Source organism: Microplitis demolitor, chromosome 10, assembly GCF_026212275.2.
Source record: "Microplitis demolitor isolate Queensland-Clemson2020A chromosome 10, iyMicDemo2.1a, whole genome shotgun sequence".
In the NCBI taxonomy this organism is placed as follows: domain Eukaryota; kingdom Metazoa; phylum Arthropoda; class Insecta; order Hymenoptera; family Braconidae; genus Microplitis; species Microplitis demolitor.
The window spans coordinates 6,346,148-6,352,333 of NC_068554.1; positions in this window are offsets into that span (position 1 = coordinate 6,346,148).

Consider the following 6,186-nt stretch of genomic DNA (forward strand, 5'->3'; position numbering starts at 1 on the left):
ATCCTTTAGCATGTAGAACTGAACCAATAGCCATTACGAGCCTGTATTCATACAATCTGGAGGAAACATGAGAGAATGAGAAGCAGTTTCATTTGGTAACAGTCGATGTGCGCAAGACATTTTATACGGTTTCGTACCCATCAATACTCAAAGTACTACGTGAGCATAATATTCAAAAAGAGCTGATAACGTATACCTGCGAATTCTGTAAGACCAAGAAGAACTAATAAAAAAAGTAACAAAGGTACCTCTCAAGCCTCCATACACTGAGAGACAAATTTATTCACCAGAAATAAAAACGCGTATTCAAATTTTTTTCAAAACGCCCACTTCATATTAATAAATATTAATTATATATAAGTATGAATTTTATTTTATAACAATAAATTCGATTGCCAAGAGATAAACGAGAGTTTTATCAAACATAAAAGTTCACTATTATTTAATTTTTTTTTCTTCTTCTTCTGGTTCCCTATAGCTGGCCTGAGGAAGCGCTTCTGTACAGCCAATGTTAATTACTGCTGTGATTCAGAGTTATGGACACCGCGTTGCCGCGATTTTCTTTTTCATTTTAATTGCGTATTATAGATTTTATTCTTAGTTATCTGTTGTTATGGTTGTTAAGTTGACTATGTCTTTGATTTTTATTGCAAAATATTTTATGGCTCTTAATAATTTCGTATTTTTTGAGAATACTAGGTTTCTGATGTCATACAGAGGATTAATTTGGAGGTTTTTCAGAGCTTCTTCTAGGTCTCTCGTCTTATCTGCGGGGAGTTGACATTGCCAGAATAGGTAGTTTAGGTTCTGTCCCAGGTGACCGCACTGGCAGGCTACGCTGTCCTTTATATTAATCTTATTTAGGAACAGGTTAGTGTCCTCATTCTGTTTATCAGGGTTACAGTTATTTTTGGTAGTGTTATATCCTGGCTGTCAAGCAGGGCCCATTTTCAGCTCACCAGATTATTTTAACGACCTATAGTCTATTCCCAAAATAAGGCACCCTAATTACCAACAATTAGAGTACCTTAAGTAAATAATTATAATAACGTAAGAGTATATTATATATTATAAGAATTATTTTATCATTTAAATTTTCATATCATAAGAATATCTTTAACATACATATATTTTTCAAGTCAGTAACTGAAGCAGATGAGGCAGCCGTTCAGCACACACGTGGCTCGGGCGATCACCAAAGTTAAATAGCATCGAGCATATGATTACTACTTGGCTGGATGACTGTTTAGCCACGCGTTGGGCTTGAACGAAGGTCTCCGACCGTTAGGCGCGGGATGAAGATCCAGTGATCGGTAAAATGGGAATTTTATCGACCACTGGAGCTTCACTCTAACCGAAAACTGTACTGGCTAGGTTTTCTCTGTGGTTTTCCTACGCCACTGCACCTCCATTGCACTAGGGAGGTAGTAGGGCATCACCGTAATGATGCAGTACAGTACAAGCACAAGTCAGGCCACAGCCGCACAAACCGGGCATAGGAAAATTGAGCTGAAATGAAATTGTATACCATGGGACAGGCCGATGGCCTACATACATGGTGAATTAATATTAAAAAAAAAAAAATTAATCAAATAATAAACTAATCACCGGATGTCTCAGAGAGGAAAGTACGACGGGCCCAGGCTTGGTCCAAGTATGTAGAACCTTGGCCCAAGCTTGTAAGCCAGCCTTGGTAGGATTCTGGAATGATAACACGGGGCCCGACTTGGTTGCTAGACTTGGCCCATGTATCGAGAAAACGGATAAATTTAATTTAAAAAAAAATTTATTATTATTAACGTCGTAGAATTTATGATCATTAACGTTTAAACTATCTAAAGGAGGTAAATCATATGAAAAAAAACTCGGTGAAAGTTCTGCTAGGTTACCCAGCCTTGGCCCAAGACTGGCTTGCCATTGAATGGCCAAGACAGGAGAAACCATGCACCTGCACTTTTCTCTGAGACATATTTTCGGCCACCTATTCTTCTCCATATTTATGATGTCTACTAAATATTCGCTTGCTCTTTTCCTTGTCACATATAGATAGCTTGATACTTCTACTTCAGTCCTTCATAAATATTCTGGCATGTAGAAACAGTAGCCAGAAGTTTACTCTGAAGTCCAACTCATGAGCTGTGGCAAGCTGTGATCGCTAGAAAAATTATTAGAGTAGTGTGTCTAGCGACTGGTGCAAAGACTATGTTATAGTCTTGTCCGTATTTCTGGTCGAAACCTTGAGCGACTAATCTAGCTTTGAATTGAGCCTGATCATTGTAGGAACGTGTTTTGACTTTGAAGACCCATTTACAATCGTTCGGTGTCTTTCTGTTCGAGAGAGGTACTAAAGTCCATGCGCCGTTGTCCAGTAGAGATTGAATTTCTTCATTTATGGCTTGTTGCCATTGTTTACAATTTAGGCTAGTTAAAGCGTCTTGCAGGGATTTTGGTTCATCATGCGTGTTTTCTTTGGCTTTGCGAGATTCGTGTGGGTCGAGGAACGAAATGTCTATCGGGTCTTCTGCTTCCAATAACTATTCCAGCCTGAGGCCAAGAGGAATGTCGTCGACTGAAACATTTGGAGTATTAGAAAATCTTCCACTTGATTCTTTACTGATGTTCAAGGAAGAATCATTAAGTTTTGTATGTGTTTTAAGTTCATGGTCTGGCTTGATCTTGTCTGGACATCTTGGCTGATAATTATTGAAGACTTGTGTGCGAAGACTTGCGTGCGAAGACTTTACATCCGAAAAGCTTTTATCTTTTGTCATGTGTTTGCTTGCTTCAGAGTCGAAATACCAAGTATTTTGCCTCGTTCGTTTGTGTACGATAAAAGCAAAATCCAGCAACGATTCTGACTCACTGCAGTCTGACTCATTGGTGAATGCCTGGATTGCAATAGCTCTCATTTTGTTGACCTTACTTTTACACTTTTGATACTTAGGACAATTGGGCTTAATATCTATTTTATCCTGATAAACTTTGTCGAGATTGGCACGCTTACCAGCTATAATTGCATCAACGACGATGGCTTTGTCGTTTAATTTTATAATTGCATCAGGCTTCAAAAGCCCAGTTGGTGATCTAAGGTGAGGTTCTTTCTCAACTGAAGTTCCATCAGGTAGCTGGCGGAGCAAATAGTCTAGGCACGCATTATGGCGTTTAATCCTCGCATCGTGTGTTCTATGGCATAGTTGTAGCACATGATGTAGAGTTTCTGTGTCATTACAACCACCTCTGCAATGCCGGTCACGAACTCTACCCCTTGAAGTTCTCACTCTAAGGGGGATAGCGTTGATACGGAGCTTATTCATATGAATAAAATCCTTGCCGGAAACAGTTCTGCACGCTTCCGTTCCTCTCCAAGAAAGCGCAACATAACCTCAGGAACTCTATCATTTTCAATGAGCTTGAGATTCCCTAGTCGATGAAAACGCTGTAAAGGAACTCTGTCCATCTATATGACGGAATCGATAATCCTCCATCACTAACACCACTGTGAAAGTAAGCATTCGGCACATCATTAGGTAAATCTAGCCAACTCCTTACTGCCGCTCTGACAGCCACATCTAGCTTATTAAGCGTGCTGATGGTCGTGTTACCAAGCACCAAAAGATGATATAATGACGGAATAACAGCGGTTCTTAGGATGAAAAGTCGCTGTTGTGGTTTTAGCGGTGCCGCCTTAAGAGTCTTAATCTCCTGCTGTAATTTATGACAAGGGTCGCAAAAGAGCTTCCCTGTAGAAGAAAATGGTACACCTAAGTATTTCCACTCATCCGATCTTTTTAGTGCTGGAATAGGTTGTCCTCGGCAGTTAAATTTTTGGTTGGCATCAATGATGGTTTTCTTCTCTTTGATAACAGACTTCAGAGCAATTGTAGCACACTTGCCAGCATTAACACATAACCCACATTTATCCATGTATTCGGAACAAATATCAAGTAGTTGCTGAAGCCCCGCTGGTGTTGAGGCAAATAAAATTAAGTTACCGCATAGCCCAATGCGTTGATAGTAGCATCTCCCAGTCTGCATCCAATTTCCTGAGGAATCTTAGAAAACAACCGGTCGATGACCATATTAAATATAATTGGAGATCCCCTTGCTTAACGCCCCTTTTTGGACTGATGGCATGCGACATCCACTCCCCGCATTGAAGGTGAGTGATAGACTTTCTATATACATCAGCAATATAATCAACCATGATATTCGGGACCCCAAATGATTTTAGGGTATCAATTATCGTGTCATGCGTGACAGAGTCAAACGCTTTTGCAACGTCAAGAGTTGCCATGTATACTGGGCGATGATGGGCCCTTGAAAACCTTAGGACTAAATCCATCAAAAAGATATTCTCTGAGCATCCGTCTACTGACCTGAACCCTTTTTGCCTTGGATCTAATGGAACAACTTTTGTCATTCTATTGGCTAAGATCTTATGAAAGGTTCTTGCTATAATTGAGGAGACTGTTATTGGTCTGAAGTCTCCAGGCTCTGATGCTCCATCCTTTTTTGGTATGAGTGTGGTCTTAGACTCCAGGAGATGTTCTGGGAGTTTGCCACAAAACAAAAAGATGTCGAATATTCTGACCCATACATTTATTGGAATAGCCTTAAAGGTTCTCGCAGACAATCCACCTGGACCAGGAGAACTACCCAAAGAAGGAAGAGCAAGCTCTATTTCTTTTGGGCAAACTGGGCTCCAAAGATCTTTAAGATCGTCCTTCATCTTGTCGTCTGGCGCTTCGACTCCTGGTGTTGTATTTCTGCTACAATCCGTCATTAATCTTTCCCAAAAGGGAACCATATGCTCCTTAGTTGGATTATCGTTTGTCTTTTTATCTTTAAGAAGATGCCGAATGCAATTAGATCTATTCTTCTTCCACATATTTTGGATTTTGGAATACTCAGCTTTACGAGTTTTGCGACGTGAATAGCCAGTACCTTGCTGATCGTTCTTATTATTATTATAATCATTTCCAGGCGTATGATTGTGCCTTTTTGGAAATGTTTGTCGAAGATATATAGATATGTCTTCGAACACTCGATCTTTGTTGGAGCTTCTTAGTGACTGTAATATCATTTTGAGGCTCCTGGTATTATAATAATTATTGCAGGCAGGCAAACTATCTAAATAGTCACAAATCGCATCCTCGTATTTGTACTCGTCAACATCTGGAGTGTTTGGATTATTGTCAACTCTCCTTTCATCTTCATTCTCTGACTCGCTTGACGAGGAAGAAGAATCCAACCCCATATTAAAAAAAAAAAAATTAATCAAATAATAAACTAATCACCGGATGTCTCAGAGAGGAAAGTACGACGGGCCCAGGCTTGGTCCAAGTATGTAGAACCTTGGCCCAAGCTTGTAAGCCAGCCTTGGTAGGATTCTGGAATGATAACACGGGGCCCGACTTGGTTGCTAGACTTGGCCCATGTATCGAGAAAACGGATAAATTTAATTTAAAAAAAAATTTATTTACAGGCGGGAGTAACTATGACTCTCAACATCTCTATGTTATAGTTCAGCAAGCACTACCCTCTACGTGGGTCCCGCTATTAGTACCTTAACTTTGAAAGACACTCTTTGAGTGTGTTAAGGGAAGCTAATAAGTGCCTCTGCGTCCTGGCTTTTGGGGTTGCCTGCCCTAATAGCCGTAATTTGACTGGCTCAAGTACTAATAATATGCCTCGGATGGGTGGCACTGGTCACCTTAGTGGCCCTTCCTCTGATGTGGCCGCACCAGTCAATAGAGACAATGAGAATGTACCTTCCTCGGAAATTCCTGCCTACATCTGTGAATTTCCTGGATTCAACCGGCCGTTTACCACCAAGACCGGAAGAGGAGTACATCACCAAAAAGCACATAAAGATTGGTACGATGCACAACAAAACACCAACTATAAGAAAGCACGTTGGACGGAGGAAGAAATGGCTTTACTCGCTCGACAGGAAGCTCGCTTGACTATAGATAATGTCAAGAATCTCAATCTTGAACTACATAGACTGTTTCCGGACAGATCTCTAGAATCTATAAAAGGCCAACGAAGGAAGAATGATCATAAGAACAAAGTAAACCAACTAATTGAAAGTATACGGTCTCAGACCGCTGGGTTGGATTCTTCTTCCTCGTCAAGCGAGTCAGAGAATGAAGATGAAAGGAGAGTTGACAATAATCCAAACAC